The following is a 17,732-nucleotide window of genomic DNA, read 5'->3' on the forward strand; positions in this document are numbered from 1 at the left end:
GTAATTACCAATACAAACAGGTAATCACCTATACAAATAGGTAATCACCTATACAAATAGGTAACCAGTGAGTAACTCAGAGCAAAGACAAAGAAGGAGACACAAGGAATAATCATATGATGTAACGGTGGATGACGCGTCTTACAGTAAGACATCCATTCCTCTGAAAAACACTGGGAAAACAGGTCTTAATGGGTCTCCAGCTGGTCTTAATGAACGTATATGAAAAAAAAAAAAGCGTTGAATAACTCAACTGAACGAAGTTCAGGTGTGCGTACGAGTCATAGACTAAATACGCCGACCGTGTGTGTGTGACGCACTGGCGCCAGAGCGCATGCGTCAGTGCGTCATGGTCACAAAGTGATCACAAAGAAAGTGAAAAAAACTCCGTATACCATGGGACCCTTCAGTATTACCATGGGGACCCTCTCAGTATAACATGGGACCCTCTCAGATACCATGGGACCCTCTCAGATACCATGGGACCCTCACAGTATACCATGGGACGCTCTCAGTATACCATGACCCTCTCAGTATACCAGGGGACCCTCTCAGTATTACCATGGGACCCTCTCAGTAATACCATGGGACCCTCCAGTATACCATGGTTCCTCTCAGTATACCAAGGGACCCTCTCAGTAATACCATGGGACCCTCCAGTATACCATGGGACGCTCTCAGTATACCATGGGACCTCTCAGTATACCAGGGGACCCTCTCAGTATACCATGGGAACCCTCTCAGTATACCAGGGGACCCTCTCAGTATAACCATGGGGACCCTCCAGTATACCATGGGACGCTCTCAGTATACCATGGGAACCCTCTCAGTATACCAAGGGACCCTCTCAGTATACCATGGGACGCTCTCAGTATACCATGGGACGCTCTCAGTATACCATGGGACCTCTCAGTATACCAGGGGACCCTCTCAGTAACCATGGGGACCCTCACAGTATACCATGGGACCTCTCAGTATACCAGGGGACCCTCTCAGTAAACCATGGACCCTCTCAGTATACCAGGGGACCCTCTCAGTAACCATGGGGACCCTCTCAGTATACATGGTTCCCTCTCAGTTATACCATGGTTCCCTCTCAGTTATACCATGGACCCTCTCAGTAAACCATGGACCCTCTCAGTAAACCATGGACCCTCTCAGTTATACCATGGGACCCGCTCAGTATACCATGGGACCCTTCAGTATACCATGGTCCCTCTCAGTATACCAAGGGACCCTCTCAGTAACCATGGGGACCCTCCAGTATACCATGGTTCCCTCTCAGTATAACCATGGACCCTCTCATATACCATGGTTCCCTCTCAGTATTACCATGGTTCCCTCTCAGTTATACCATGGGACCCGCTCAGTATACCATGGGACCCACTCAGTATACCATGGACCTCTCAGTATACCAGGGGACCCTCTCAGTATACCTTGGGACCCTCTCAGTTATACCATGGACCCTCTCAGTATAACATGGGACCCTCTCAGTATACCAGGGGACCCTCTCAGTATACCAGGGGACCCTCTCAGTAAACCATGGACCCTCTCAGTTATACCATGGACCCTCACAGTATACCATGGACCTCTCAGTATACCAGGGGACCCTCTCAGTATACCAGGGGACCCTCTCAGTATACCATGGGACCCTCTCAGTATACACGGTTCCCTCTCAGTATACACGGTTCCCTCTCAGTTATACCATGGTTCCCTCTCAGTATACCATGGGACCCTCTCAGTATACATGGGACCCTCTCAGTTATACCATGGGACCCTCTCAGTATAACCATGGGGACCCTCACAGTATACCATGGACCTCTCAGTATACCATGGGACGCTCTCAGTATACCATGGGACCTCTCAGTATACCAGGGGACCCTCTCAGTATAACATGGGACCCTCTCAGTATACCATGGGAACCCTCTCAGTATACCAGGGGACCCTCTCAGTATACCATGGTCCCTCTCAGTATACCACGATTCCCTCTCAGTATTACCATGGTTCCCTCTCAGTATACCAGGGGACCCTCTCAGTATACACGGTTCCCTCTCAGTATACCATGACCCTCTCAGTATACATGGACCCTCTCAGTATACCAGGGGACCCTCTCAGTATAACCATGGACCCTCTCAGTATACATGGACCCTCTCAGTATACACGGTTCCCTCTCAGTAAACCATGGGGACCCTCTCATATACCATGGTTCCCTATCAGTATACCATGGGACCCTCACAGTATACCATGGACCTCTCAGTATACATGGACCCTCTCAGTATACCAGGGGACCCTCTCAGTATACATGGACCCTCTCAGTATACCACGGTTCCCTCTCAGTATACATGGACCCTCTCAGTATAACCATGGGGACCCTCACAGTATACCAAGGGACCCTCTCAGTATAACCATGGACCCTCTCAGTATTACCATGGTTCCCTCTCAGTAAACCATGGGGACCCTCTCAGTATACCAAGGGACCCTCTCAGTATTACCATGGGACCCTCCAGTATACCATGGGACCCGCTCAGTATACCATGGTTCCCTTCAGTATACCATGGGACACTCTCAGTATACCATGACCCTCTCAGTATACCATGGGACCCTCTCAGTATACCATGGGAACCCTCTCAGTATACCATGGTTCCCTCTCAGTATACCATGACCCTCTCAGTATAACCATGGACCCTCTCAGTAACCATGGGGACCCTCACAGTATACCATGGGACGCTCTCAGTATACCATGGGACCCTCTCAGTAAACCATGGACCCTCTCAGTATCCATGGTTCCCTCTCATATACCATGGGACCCGCTCAGTATACCATGGTTCCCTCTCAGTATAACATGGGACCCTCTCAGTATACAATGGGACCCTCTCAGTTATACCATGGGACCTCTCAGTATACCATTGGGACCCTCTCAGTAATACCATGGGACCCTTCAGTATTACCATGGTTCCCTCTCAGTATACCAAGGGACCCTCTCAGTATTACCATGGGACCCTTCAGTATTACCATGGGACCCTCTCATTATACCATGGGACCTCTCAGTATACCATGACCCTCTCAGTATACAATGGGACCCTCTCAGTTATACCATGGTTCCCTCTCATATACCATGGGACCCTTCAGTATTACCATGGGACCCTCTCAGTAAACCATGGACCCTCTCAGTATACCATTGGGACCCTCTCAGTATTACCATGGGACCCTCTCAGTATACATGGTTCCCTCTCAGTATTACCATGGGACCCTCTCATATACCATGGTTCCCTATCAGTATACCATGGGACACTCTCAGTATACCATGGTTCCCTCTCAGTATACCATGGGAACCCTCTCAGTATACCAAGGGACCCTCTCAGTAATACCATGGGACCCTCTCATATACCATGGGACCCACTCAGTATACCATGGTTCCCTCTCAGTATACAATGGGACCCTCTCAGTATTCCATGGTTCCCTCTCATATACCATGGTTCCCTATCAGTATACCATGGGACCCTCACAGTATACCATGGACCCTCACAGTATACCATGGGACCCTCTCAGTATAACCATGGACCCTCTCAGTAACCATGGGGACCCTCTCAGTAACCATGGGGACCCTCTCAGTATCCATGGTTCCCTCTCAGTAAACCATGGGGACCCTCTCAGTAAACCATGGACCCTCTCAGTATCCATGGGACCCTCTCCAGTATACCATGGTTCCCTTCAGTATACCATGGGAACCCTCTCAGTATACCATGACCCTCTCAGTATACACGGTTCCCTCTCAGTAATACCATGGGACCCTCTCAGTTATACCATGGTTCCCTCTCAGTATACCAAGGGACCCTCTCAGTAATACCATGGGACCCTCTCAGTATACCATGGGACCCTCTCTGTATACCATGGGACCCACTCAGTATACCATGGGACGCTCTCAGTATACCATGGTCCCTCTCAGTATACCATGGGCCCTCTCAGTATACCATGGACCCTCACAGTATACCAAGGGACCCTCTCAGTAAACCATGGACCCTCTCAGTAAACCATGGACCCTCTCATATACCATGGGACCTCTCAGTATACCATGGTTCCTCTCAGTATACCAGGGGACCCTCTCAGTATAACATGGGACCCTCTCAGTATACCAGGGGACCCTCTCAGTATACCAGGGGACCCTCTCAGTATAACATGGGACCCTCTCAGTATACCATGGTCCCTCTCAGTATACCATGACCCTCTCAGTATACCAGGGGACCCTCTCAGTATTACCATGGTTCCCTCTCAGTAATACCATGGGACCCTATCAGTATACCATGGTCCCTCTCAGTATACCAAGGGACCCTCTCAGTAAACCATGGGGACCCTCTCAGTATACCATGACCCTCTCAGTATACCATGGGACCCTCTCAGTATACCATGGTTCCTCTCAGTATACCATGGTTCCCTCTCAGTATACCATGGGACCCTCTCAGTATACCATGGGACCCTCTCAGTATACCACGATTCCCTCTCAGTATACCATGGGACCCTCTCAGTATACCATGGGACCCTCTCAGTATACCATGGGACCCTCTCAGTATACCATGGGACCCTCTCAGTATACCATGGTTCCCTCTCAGTATACCATGGGACCCTCTCAGTATACCATGGGACCCTCTCAGTATACCACGGTTCCCTCTCAGTATACCATGGGACCCTCTCAGTATACCATGGGACCCTCTCAGTATACCATGGGACCCTCTCAGTATACCATGGTTCCCTCTCAGTATACCATGGGACCCTCTCAGTATACCATGGGACCCTCTCAGTATACCATGGGACCCTCTCAGTATACCATGGTTCCCTCTCAGTATACCACGATTCCCTCTCAGTATACCATGGGACCCTCTCAGTATACCATGGGCCCTCTCAGTATACCATGGGACCTCCAGTATACCAATGGGACCCTCTCAGTATACCATGGGACCCTCTCAGTATACCATGGTTCCCTCTCAGTATACCATGGGACCCTCTCAGTATACCATGGGACCCTCACAGTATACCATGGGACCCTCTCAGTATACCATGGTTCCCTCTCAGTATACCATGGGACCCTCTCAGTATACCATGGGACCCTCACAGTATACCATGGGACCCTCTCAGTATACCATGGGACGCTCTCAGTATACCATGGGACGCTCTCAGTATACCATGGGACCCTCTCAGTATACCATGGACCCTCTCAGTATACCATGGGACCCTCTCAGTATACCATGGTTCCCTCTCAGTATACCATGGTTCCCTCTCAGTATACCATGGTTCCCTCTCAGTATACCACGATTCCCTCTCAGTATACCATGGGACGCTCTCAGTATACCATGGGACCCTCTCAGTATACCATGGGACCCTCTCAGTATACCATGGGACCCTCTCAGTATACCATGGACCCTCTCAGTATACCATGGGACCCTCTCAGTATACCATGGTTCCCTCTCAGTATACCATGGTTCCCTCTCAGTATACCATGGTTCCCTCTCAGTATACCACGATTCCCTCTCAGTATACCATGGGACGCTCTCAGTATACCATGGGACCCTCTCAGTATACCATGGGACCCTCTCAGTATACCATGGACCCTCTCAGTATACCATGGGACCCTCTCAGTATACCATGGTTCCCTCTCAGTATACCATGGTTCCCTCTCAGTATACCACGATTCCCTCTCAGTATACCATGGGACCCTCTCAGTATACCATGGACCCTCTCAGTATACCATGGGACCCTCACAGTATACCATGGGACCCTCTCAGTATACCATGGGACCCTCTCAGTATACCATGGGACCCTCTCAGTATACCATGGGACCCTCTCAGTATACCATGGTTCCCTCTCAGTATACCATGGGACCCTCTCAGTATACCATGGGACCCTCACAGTATACCATGGGACCCTCTCAGTATACCATGGTTCCCTCTCAGTATACCATGGGACCCTCTCATTATACCATGGGACCCTCACAGTATACCATGGGACCCTCTCAGTATACCATGGGACGCTCTCAGTATACCATGGGACCCTCTCAGTATACCATGGGACCCTCTCAGTATACCATGGGACGCTCTCAGTATACCATGGGACCCTCTCAGTATACCATGGGACCCTCTCAGTATACCATGGGACCCTCACAGTATACCATGGGACCCTCTCAGTATACCACATACGGACACAGACTATCCTTCATAAACGTTCATATCTATCCTGGATTACATGTAGTCCCGAGAGACGTACATGACCCCCTGTACGTACACATGACTCTTACGAGTACACACGCTCAAGGTGTACATGGTTTCCCATGAGTATACATGAACAAAAAGTACATTAAATTCCCCAAGAGTACACCGACTTGGGTGTGAGGATAACACATATACACACGACTTCTCACACAATCCACACTACATTTTCTGTGACTGACCTTCAGAATATATAATGCCTGGCGTGTGTGTGTGTGTAGGTGTGTGTGTGTGTGTGTGTGTGTGTGTGTGTGTGTGTGTGTGTGTGTGTTCATCGTAAATCCCACATTTGTTCACAGGTGAAAAATAACTGTTCTTAATAACATGCATTTCATACCATAGTCCACCTAAGCCTAGGGAAGGAGAGGATACCAACGAATGCATACATCTTAAACACCAAAGGTATATGAATGGGTATTTTTCATCACGAGGTTTAACAGCATCTCTTAACAGGTCGTTAAGAGAAAACAGCTTCTCATACGTTGTCATGTACAACACACACACACACACACACACACACACACACACATATACACCACACCGGAGGAAAGTGTATGTGTGTGTGCGCGCGTGTGTGTGTGTGTGTGTGTGTGTGTGTCTGTGTGGATCATCATCTTCGTCACGATACACGAATGCACTACTCGTGCAATACGAAAATAATTATGTGGCGCCCACGCATATGACGCATGACTCCACCGGGCAAGAATGCACTTCCGTGTAAACTTGGCTTCGAGAAATTATAATCTAACTTCACGAGCAAGGCGGCGGTGTCCCTTGTGCACGACGGTGCGGCTGTCCTTGTGCACGACGGTGCGGCTGTTCTTGTGCACGACGGTGCGGCTGTTCTTGTGCACGACGGTGCGGCTGTCCTTGTGCACTGCGGTGCGGCTGTCTTTGTGCACTGCGGTGCGGCTGTCTTTGTGCACGACGGATAGAGGCCCTTGAGCAGCACGGTACGGCCCTTGAGCACGACAGTGCGACCCTATACATATAGGAGGGCAAAACGCTCGTGGACGGACCAAAAGAGAGACAGACTTCATACAGACCGAGAGGGGGACACAGACGCGCGACACAGAGACCGAGACACATTCTTCGTCAGTTCGGTAGAACGGAAGAGAATCAACTTATATATATATACAACGCCATGCAAATATAGAAACAACGACACCCCCTTCAGAAAAACACACACACACGCAAAAGAACACAAAGACAGACACGCAGCGAAGTCAGACAGACACACAGCGAAGTATTATGCAAATACAGAAACAACGACATCCCATTCAGAGAAACACACACACGCAAAAAAAAAGCACAAAGACAGACACACAGCGAAGTCAGACACACAGAGAAGTATTACAACACTCTACATTCAACTATGTACCAATGAGAGCTTCAGCCAGACACATAGCGAAGTATTACAATACATTTAACTGTGTACCAGTGAGAGCTTTTCAAACACCAGGGCACTACCTCTATCATCAGCCGCCAGCAAGCAACCACTGTCCAGGTTTCGAGGGTCGTCCTCCCTTTCACTCCACGAATCATCACCACCAGCAGCTTCGAGACTACGGACAACTACATTACACTCCCCTCCTCCTCCTCCTCCTCCTCCGCCTCTCCTCTCTCCGCCTCTCGTCTCTCGTCTCTCCTCCTCCTCCACCTCTCCTCTCTCCGCCTCTCGCCTCTCCTCTCGTCTCTCCTCCTCCTCCGCCTCTCCTCTCTCCGCCTCTCGCCTCTCCTCTCTCCTCCTCCTCCGCCTCTCCTCTCTCCTCTCTCCTCCTCCTCCTCTCCTCTCCCCTCCTCGCTGAACAACGCGTTTCGTACACAGAATTCCACGAAGCGTTGACATTAAATTTATTTTTCTCTTTTTTTTTTGGAAAACAGTTCCAGGATTGACGTTGATTCCAGGAATCCAGATTTTATATGATACTCCGAAACCCTAAAGAATAAATCTCCTTTGACATCACACATATTTTTTTCCTCTTTTTTTTTTCCGCTTATATGAAAAAAAGTGTGGCGTGATTTTGGAGCTCAGGGGGGACAAAAAAAAGCAGAGGTTTCGTATCATCAAACTAGCCAGTGCACATCTGGTCACGTGTGTTGACCCGAATTACAGTTGTCATGTATTCTTATGTTCTTTTCGATACAGCCAACTCTCTACTTCCCCCCCTAACCCATGATACATTATAAGGTCTTAACTTTGTACACATCCTGTACAGCCCTGCTGTTCAAACCTCTTGAGGTAAGCCTTATCATACACTTTCCTTCAAGACCGATGTACTATGCTTTCAAAGTACACCCTTGAGGTCAATTGGAGTACATTTTTTCAAAGTACACCCTTGAAGTTAGGTACATTTTTTTCAGAGTACACCCTTGAAGTCAAGTACAGTACATTTCTTTCAAAGTACACCCCTGAAATCGAGTACAGTATATCTTTTTCAAAGTACACCCCTAATGTCAAGTAGAGTACATTTTCTTCAAAGTACACCCCTGAAATCAAGTAGAGTACAATTTTTCAAAGTACACGCTTGAAGGCAATTGGAGTACATTCTACGATCCAGTGATATTATCCCATTTCAGTACACCGACTTAAGGACCCTCCGTGCTGTGGCGGTTAGCGTTGCTGACGCATTCACGGGGCCGCCCGTTCGAATCCAAGGTGCGTCAGTCGGCCCACAGTCAACCCAGCTGTTCATCCTCCCATATGGGTTGGTCGATAAACTGGGCTTCTCTTTACACGAGAGCAGATCAACTGAGAGAGAGAGAGAGAGAGAGAGAGAGAGAGAGAGAGAGAGAGAGAGAGAGAGAGAGAGAGAGAGAGAGCTTTCAACGGAAGAAGCGGCTTCGGTGTATCTCCACACTCGGTGGCGACGGGTGCTGGCGGGAGGCCGGAAGAAGCACAGTCATGACGTCAACAACAACAACAGAAAAACAAAAGAAAAAAAAAGTACGTCGCGACCGCGGAATAACCCCGAGAAAGAAAACGGACGGCGGTAATGGGAGCGGACAGAACAACATGACGGCGAGTGACGGTGAGGGATGAGGAAGACGGATGATGGATGCATACGCGCGAATGGATGATGGAAAAACACCACCCCCACCCTATGGTGTGGATGACGGTGCATCCTGGTGGCTGTGGAGCATCATACTCGCGGCGCTGAAGACGAATGATGATGATGATGATGATGATGGTGACCACTGATAACGATAATAAATGATAATGACTGATAGTGAACACTATAAAATGGCGAAGGATGATGAGTGACCTGTGGCGGTACGTTAGGATAGTGATGGCCTTACAATGGATGACGAATGAGTGGAACGAGATAACATGGGTTATATTGTTACGTAGATACACAGACGACACAGACCAATGGTCCAAACGAGGTGCCCTCTTTTTCGACCCCTGCATCTACCTTTTGACCTACCGCCGCTTTCTCTAATACATCTCCCAATCATTGGCACTCCTTCCCTCTAAATTCCGTACGCCACTTTCTCTTATACATCTCCCAATCACTGGCACTCCTTCCCTCTACGTACCGCACGCCGCTTTCTCTTATACATCCCCCAATCATTTGCACTCCTTTACTCTTAGTACCGTACAAACGCCTCTCTCTTTTCTCTTTCACTAGCAACTTTACTTTTTCATGGCCTTATGTTGAATTAATGAGAACTGTCGTCACAGCCCAAAGCTGATATGAATCCTTGACTCGGAACGAAAGGATTATTCCCATATGAGATTCCTACTTCCCTACATGACAAATATAAAGTACGTCCATCATTAATAGCCTCTAAGTATCATTATCAAGTCCAAGCGAAAGAATGAAGTGTCTTCAGACATAAAGAAGACTTTTTAGAATATTACTACGAAACCATTACCAACCAGATGACAGGGTGACATGCAAGTCGGAAGCAAGACGAGTGAGTGGTACAAAAATCAAAAAAGGCTTAGAAATACAAGTCAATCTTGTCTGTAATCTCTCAGGTACTTCCACGGACACTTAAACACCCACACAACCAACTACAACGCTAAAAAAAAAATCTGTTCCGTAATAATTCTGGAAGGAATTAAACAACTTGAAGATGCCTGAGAGAGAGAGAGAGAGAGAGAGAGAGAGAGAGAGAGAGAGAGAGAGAGAGAGAGAGAGAGAGAGAGAGAGAGAGAGAGAGTACTCACACTTGGTTACACGCGCGCACAGATGAGCGTGAATCGATGCACGGATGTGGTGGTGCGGCGCGCAGCAGGAGGGAGATGGGTGAGGGGGGTTTCGGGCGGGCGAGTCAGTAAAGCAGACCAATTCACGAGACTGTGAGCCCACATTAATGATCTTTCCTGGTCATACGAAAAAAAAAACAAAAAAACATATGAAAAGTTCCACTGAGACAACATACAGTGCTTTTCAACGCACGACTGATATCAAATCAAACACACCCTCCTACATTCTGTAACAGTCTAGGATGCTGTCTTTAGATTAGAAAAAAAAAATTCCAAAATTATCAAAACTGCATTATGTACGTAATTCCACATAATACGTATACACACACCTTAAGCTGGTGTGTGTGTGTGTGTGTGTGTGTGTGTGTGTGTGTGTGCACGCGCGCGCGGGAGCTGAAAGGCGCAAAGACACGGTAAACATACACAAGGTTATGAGATGGGGCAACACGAGTGTAAAACTCACTCCGTTACACACAAAATGGTAAACACACACACACACACACACACACACACACACACACATACACACATTCATTTCTCTTTCTTCTTATATGCCGATGATCATGTCCTAACACCGCTCGCTTTTAAAGGCAAAAAAACACATCTCAACAGCTGATATAATCTACATGAAACAATCTGACCAGTGTACTTTCCTCTTCAACATAGCGTTGCGGAAACTGGATCAGAATTCGAGCTGCTTATCAGACAGTTCGCAGGGTCGTCAAGAAGCTGGTAAATTCTTGTACTGGCGAGATACAGGGAATTAGTGTCGTGTGAATGACGACTGCGTCACGAGACGAGGTTGCCAGTGTTAACCACAGGACGTAGGGAGGGTCGAGTGATGTGCTGAGCAGGTATGAGGGCCGAGGGGATGTGCTGAGCAGGTATGAGGGCTGAGGGGATATGCTGAGTAGGTATGAGGGTCAAGTGATGTGCTGAGCAGGTATGAGGGCCGAGGGGATGTGCTGAGCAGGTATGAGGGCTGAGGGTATGTGCTGAGCAGGTATGAGGGCCGAAGGGATGCGCTTCTCCTCTGTGTGTGTCTCGGGTTTGTGCCCGCCCGACAGTGCTGTGAGGGTCTTTGGATATGCCACTCCACTGTGGAGGGCCTCTGGGTCTGCCGTCCCCTTGCTGGGAGGGCCTCGGGGTATACCGCCCCTGTGGGAGGGCCGCAGGAGTGGGTGGTTACGACAAGAAGGCGTTGAGCCCACTTAGGGTGGGTGACGCGACCGGGACCTGAGTGCGACAGACACACGGGGTCCTCGAGATGCAACAAACACTCCACTGTTCTTAAAGCACTTCATCAAACCTCAACAAACACAATTTCCTTTCGTCTGTAAAACAAAACAAAAAAAGAATCTTACTTTTAAAAGGCGTCAGGTTATTAAATTCTTTTTACTATAATACTAAGCAACGGATCCTTTTTTACATGTAGATTCAAAGGGGTATTTTTCCTGCTTCAGCATTATCCATTTCTTCGTCTTTTTTTTTTAAGAGAGAACGGATACTAGTACACCCACCATGCTATACAGATGGAGAAAGGAAGGAAATCCGAAGAAAAAGATAAAGTAGAGACGAAGGATGAAAATAACAGCAAAAACGAAGAGAAGGCGGGAAATCCCTGAGGAGGAGGGGGAAGCGAAACGAATTATGATGTGACGATGAAAAAGCAAGAGCGCGGGAGTCGACCGAGGTAGAAAGACTGGGGAGGGGGAACACAGGTCTTGTTTAACAAAGAAGAGAAAGTGACAGACGTATGAGTGGGGAGAGGGGGAGATTACAGAGAGGGCGACACGGTGAGAAGAGCCAAGTGTTGGGGTGTGAGGGAGGCAAGGCCCCCTGGGCGTCAGGGAGATGGTGGCTCAGGGGAGGAAGGGGAGGGAGAGGTTGTGTACGTATGTAAACATGAACGCGAGGCGTCGCACAATATACGCCAGACGTTCATCTAACCGTTTACTTCACCCGTGTACCAGATACAGCACAGTGGACAAGACATTACGGCCGCTCGACAAACTAGAGTATATAGAATTATGCAAATGCCAGATGGCTATCTGCCATGTTGGAGAGTCAAACGAGGGTCTCTATGTACTAAGTAAACACACACGCGCACATTACAGGATGGGCCCAGTGTCCACATACATATATGGACGGGGATGACACAGCTTTGCAACAGGGGTGGACTGACGAGGGAGTAACCTACAGGATTAGACCATACTACCCCTACAGGGACGCAGAGGGAGTAGCGCTCATCTCTGGTGCGAATCCTAATGTGACGTGATGAATCTGTCCACTGTTGCTCGGCACAGAGACCGTCTCAGTGGCCATGTTCCCTATGCGGAAGGCGTCCTCCGTGCCTTATATACATCCTCATACGAGGTACTCTGTGGTCGAGTGCGACTCTCCTCCTCACCGTCGCTGTCGGATCCAGAGGGGACTGCATGACACGCCCTCTTTGAACCCCACGGCCGCTTTCAGACGCATCGACTTCCCCTCCGAACAGCAGTCCTGTATGGGTGTCGTTCATCCACGCTGTCACACGCTTCGACCACGGCAGCATGCCGTTCACAGCCGCCTGTAGTCACACTACGAAGTACCCCTTTCATATAACGACGCGACGTGTCTGGCGTGAAAAAGTACGCAGAACTGGACTGACGTGTTCAGACAGGACGAGACTTTGCCGTTCCATTCCGCCACGCCAAAAGGGCCCATGTCCAGCACTCATCATCCTACTACGAACCACCGTGCAAGACAGAAGAACACTTCTGTGGGGGTGTGGACCGTTCCAAACTTCCCTGGTAATGGGGGACGTTGATGGCGCTATTGATGTGGCACTGCTAATCAGCCCTGGTGCAAGACAGACCGGTTTATCTGGGATAAAAGCCTCGAACAATACAAGTCAAGGACGGAAACCACAGCCGCCCTGGGGAAGGGGATGGGATGGGATGTGCTAGGGGGGATGGGATGTGCTCAGTCTAATATCCCAAGAGTTTGGCGTCTTTTTTTTTTTTCGAGTAATGGCGCGTGTGAAGTAGAGGTCTTCACCGATTCAGTAGCTCATCAGAACTTGCCTTTTGGGACATTCTGAAGTAATTGAAAAACTTTTTTTTTTTTCCTTCGTCTCGTCACTTCTTAACCCTTCATACAAGGTTAAAAAGTTTATCTGTTGTTTTGGTTTGAGATACAGATAGTACAAATACGGCAATGGTTCATGAGCATCCACGACGACTGAGTGACCAGAGGCCAACTGATGGGCATGTATGGCTCGCGGTCGTGCCCGGTCATTCACGAATTTAGTTCGTCCGCACAACGGCGCGCTCCTTGGAATAATGCACGGGGGCCGTGCCATGCACGGTGGCGGGAAGTCGATGCGTATGACAGCGGCCTAACAGATGGGATCGGAGTTACGTCATAGTGCTGCTGCGCTACGATCCGCTCGTATGTAGAGAAACCTGGCTACTTCAAAAGTAAGCTTTGCAAAGCATAATAAAGGCTGACTTTAATGCACACAGGTGAGTAAAGGAAAGACATTCTCATACGATGTTTAGTTTATATCTCTGGTAGTTTATATATAAAAATTCTGTCTTTACTAGGAGAGTAAGAAGTTTATGCGAGTAAGAAAGGAGGACTGGTGAGTGGTTCCCACTGAAGCTGTAATGTCACCGTGGCTGTTGAATCTGATCACAAATGGAACCGCGAACTGGGACAGGGTAGTAGGTTACTATTGACTGTTCGCAGATGACACGACTGGTGGCAGACTCCGGAGAGAAGCCTTAGAAGCTGGAGTCACTCTCTGGGATGGTGTATGAAGTGAGGGAGTCGTGAGTCAAATCTGAAGAAAAGTAATGTCACGAGGAGCAGAAGAGGTGCGAGACACGATCGTTTTGAGTGTAGAGTTGAATGAGGAGGACCTGCAAGAAGTGGAGCGTTGTAGGCATCTGGGAATGGGAAAGGTTCTGGGAGCAATATATCTATGGCGTGTGGAGAGCCAGGTCAAGTGTTTTTGCGAGAGCAAAGATGGGTACATCTGAAGGTAAAACGGTCCCGAGTGTTGCATGGAAGCGAATCTTGGGCCAGTGAATGCACGAAGGAAAAGAGTTGAAGGTGTTGGAAAAGAAATGCCAGAGGATGGTATGTGGTATGGGGCGAGTTGATCATGTAGGGAATAACAGTGTTAGAGAGTGAGGGTGTAGTAGTACATACAATCTGATTTTGATGGCCGACCAGGATGTGCTGGAGTGATTCAAACATATGGAGAAGATGAGCGAAGTGAGACGGAGGAGGAGGACCTCTACGTCAGATGTGTGAGGGAGTGAGGGGGACGCCGGGAGAGATACAGAAGGATGGAGTGGAGGAGGAGGAGGCTTTAGGATATCGTGGTGTGTGAATATCCGGGAGGGGAAAAGACTTGCGGTAGATAGGGTGAATTGGGTTAATGTGTGTGTGTGTGTGTGTGTGTGTGTGTGTGTGTGTGTGTGTGTGTGTGCGCGCGTTAGTACGACGTGTTGTCAACAGATTGAACCAATGCTCATCAAGCGGTCAAATCAAACCGTGGAAGAGGCTGAGGATGGCAGACCTTGGTGTCGGTGTATTATACACGAGGGACCCGAGATGTGATGGGTGCAAATGAAGCCAATGTCTGTTTGTTCCTGGCGCTACCTCGTTAAGGAAGGGGAGCTATACAAAGAAATTCTGCATACTCAATAAAGTGGCAACAGCAGTGCTTTACGCTGTCCATGTAGTACCGTCTTATATCAACAAAGCAACAGTAGTTACAGTCTATTGCGCACATTCTTTACTAGCGTTGGACTTACTTCTGTCTCCCTACAGAAGGTGAAGTCTGCCCTTAACACCCAAAGCAAGGGCGACACTCTCTGCCAGAGAGGTGGTTCAGAAGGGTCCATTTCACGCGCCCCCCTGCCCGCTACCACAGCACCCTCCCTCGTTCGCCGCCACACCAGACACAAGTAACCATTGCTGTACTGTTGGTCAGAGCCATTCCGACGGTGTGGTTTGGGTCTATGTACACCTTACTCCCTTATAGTGCAACGCAAACCCTGCGCTTCAGATGCACCACCCTATTTCAGGGTGCATGCTACCTCAAGACACACCCTTTCCCCTGTGGTAAACTCCCTCTTGTGCAACGCCCTTCCTCTGAAGTCAACTCACACGTCTGAGGTATCCAGTCCCTTCGCTTTACATTCAACCCAGAGGTTCATGTTCGGTAGGATTCATTCGAGTCCATATAAGATAGATTCTTAAGACTGTATTTTCCACAGTCTCCTCTCTAAAGAAAAGGTGTGACATCTATACTTTGCTATCCGGTCGTGACATTTATACATTTAACCATTTCCTGTGGACTGAAACCACAAATACTCATAAAGATCTTCAGTTTCGTTCACCTCGACGCCATCTTTGATGTACGACTACTTAAACTCATCACACCTTCATCATAAACATATCCCTCACACGTAAGCCTCCATACCAACGCCTAAGTTCTCTCTCAAATGTAATCATTTCTACACAACAACTGCGGGGCAGCGAGAGCAATCGGGAGGGGTCACGTTTTCTCTCATGCCCGTTGAAGTACGTTTTCTGCCTAGAGGGAGGGAAGGAGGGAGGAGGAGGAGAGGGAGGGGTGTGTGGAAGGAGAATAGGGAACGCTAGACCTGGGAATCCACTAACTGGGCGGGGGGAGACCTTGCAGTGACCCCCGAGGCCCTCTCGTCGCAAGACTGCTTAATACCATCACTATAATTTCCGACAAGTCCATTCATGACGTAAGGTCAGAGGTCAGCGTCTACCGAGGTGGAGGGAGTTGAAGGGGGGAGTAGGGTTAGTTAAATATCAGGCTGAGAGAGAGAGAGAGAGAGAGAGAGAGAGAGAGAGAGAGAGAGAGAGAGAGAGAGAGAGAGAGAGAGAGAGAGAGAGAGAGAGAGAGAGAGAGAGACCAGCGAGGTTAACAGGAGCCTCCAAAGAGATTTTTTTTTCCTTTCTTTTTTTTTTCTAAAAGCGATCAGGCCGAACGAGGAAACGCACTTCAAAACCACCAGCGACGCTGAAATATCAGACAACTACTATGGTCGCAACCTCCAAAAACCTGAACGAGGCACGTCATCACGCCGAGCAAGTGTCGAGGGAAGCGGATGGCTAATTAACGGAAAGGGGGTGTGAGGGAGGGAGAGGGTGAAGGAGGAGGAGGAGGAGGAAGGCCCTTAAAATGATGACTGTGAGTGAGAGGCCCGTTCCAGTGCGTCACACACACTAGACACCGTAACAAGGCTTAAGGGGCAGTAATATTTGTACGGGCCAACCGTACACTTCCCTCCCGTCCCTCCCCCTACCCGAGATGCCTCTGACATCTGGGTCAGTCTGTGATCGAGGACGACCCTTCTCCACTCACTCACATTAACGCAACACTGGTCGTTTAAAAAAAAGGGAAGGATGCCGTAACAGTGTGCCAAATTAAGTAATAGTTTCTACAGCCTTCCTCTCCCAACCACAGTCCCACGCCACAGTTTAGGTTGTGCCATTCCCTACAACCTCCTCCTCCTCCCCCATCACACACACACACACACTCACAACGCTGGGCTGAACCTGATGTCACAACCCATGTGCGGTCTACGCAGCCACCGCCTCCCTCCCTCCGCACCTCCAGCCACGACCGAGTCTGTGTGTTTTGGGTTGCACTGCTGGCCCTCCGGACCACAGAACCAGCACCACAACATTGGTCTGTCGGGGTCGATGCAGCCGACGACCGCCCACACTCCAGGGGACGGGGATGTTGTGTGTGGTGATGACCACAACCACCACACAGCCGTGTTAAGCTGGACCAACACAAGAACCTCAAAAAAACATCCACCACCACCACATCCAAGGACGATGCTGTATCGAACCATCATCTCAACTAACATGATCCAGCTGAAATCAGTCCTACATAAAGAAGTTTCATAATTATAGTATATGTCTATCTCATGATGATCGGTGTACGCCTCACTGTCAATCTCCCTCAAGTTTTACTTACATGTGAACGTTTATCAGTGTAGGCCTTACGAGTTAACGTGTGTGTGTGTGTGTGTGTGGCGAGGGGTGCGGGTGTGTAAACCTAATCATGGACTAGCGGCAGGTGGTGGGGTGCGGGAGGAATTAAGTGGAGGTGCGAGATGGCTGTCGACTCAGCGAGACGGGCCTAAGGGGAGAATGGAAGGCTGGAGAACTCTATCCGGATTGATGGCTGAGGTAGAATGTGATATGGGATATAT

At 49.0% G+C, this 17,732-nt stretch overlaps 1 protein-coding gene across 5 annotated transcripts in view; it reads right to left on the reverse strand.

Moving 5' to 3' along the window:
* Window positions 1-17,732, reverse strand: part of dnc (phosphodiesterase dunce) — a 1,419,595-nt gene that overhangs the window by 685,640 nt on the left and 716,223 nt on the right. The gene's annotated exons all lie outside the window — the stretch shown is intronic.

Source organism: Panulirus ornatus, chromosome 6 (genome assembly GCF_036320965.1).
Source record: "Panulirus ornatus isolate Po-2019 chromosome 6, ASM3632096v1, whole genome shotgun sequence".
NCBI classification, from domain to species: domain Eukaryota; kingdom Metazoa; phylum Arthropoda; class Malacostraca; order Decapoda; family Palinuridae; genus Panulirus; species Panulirus ornatus.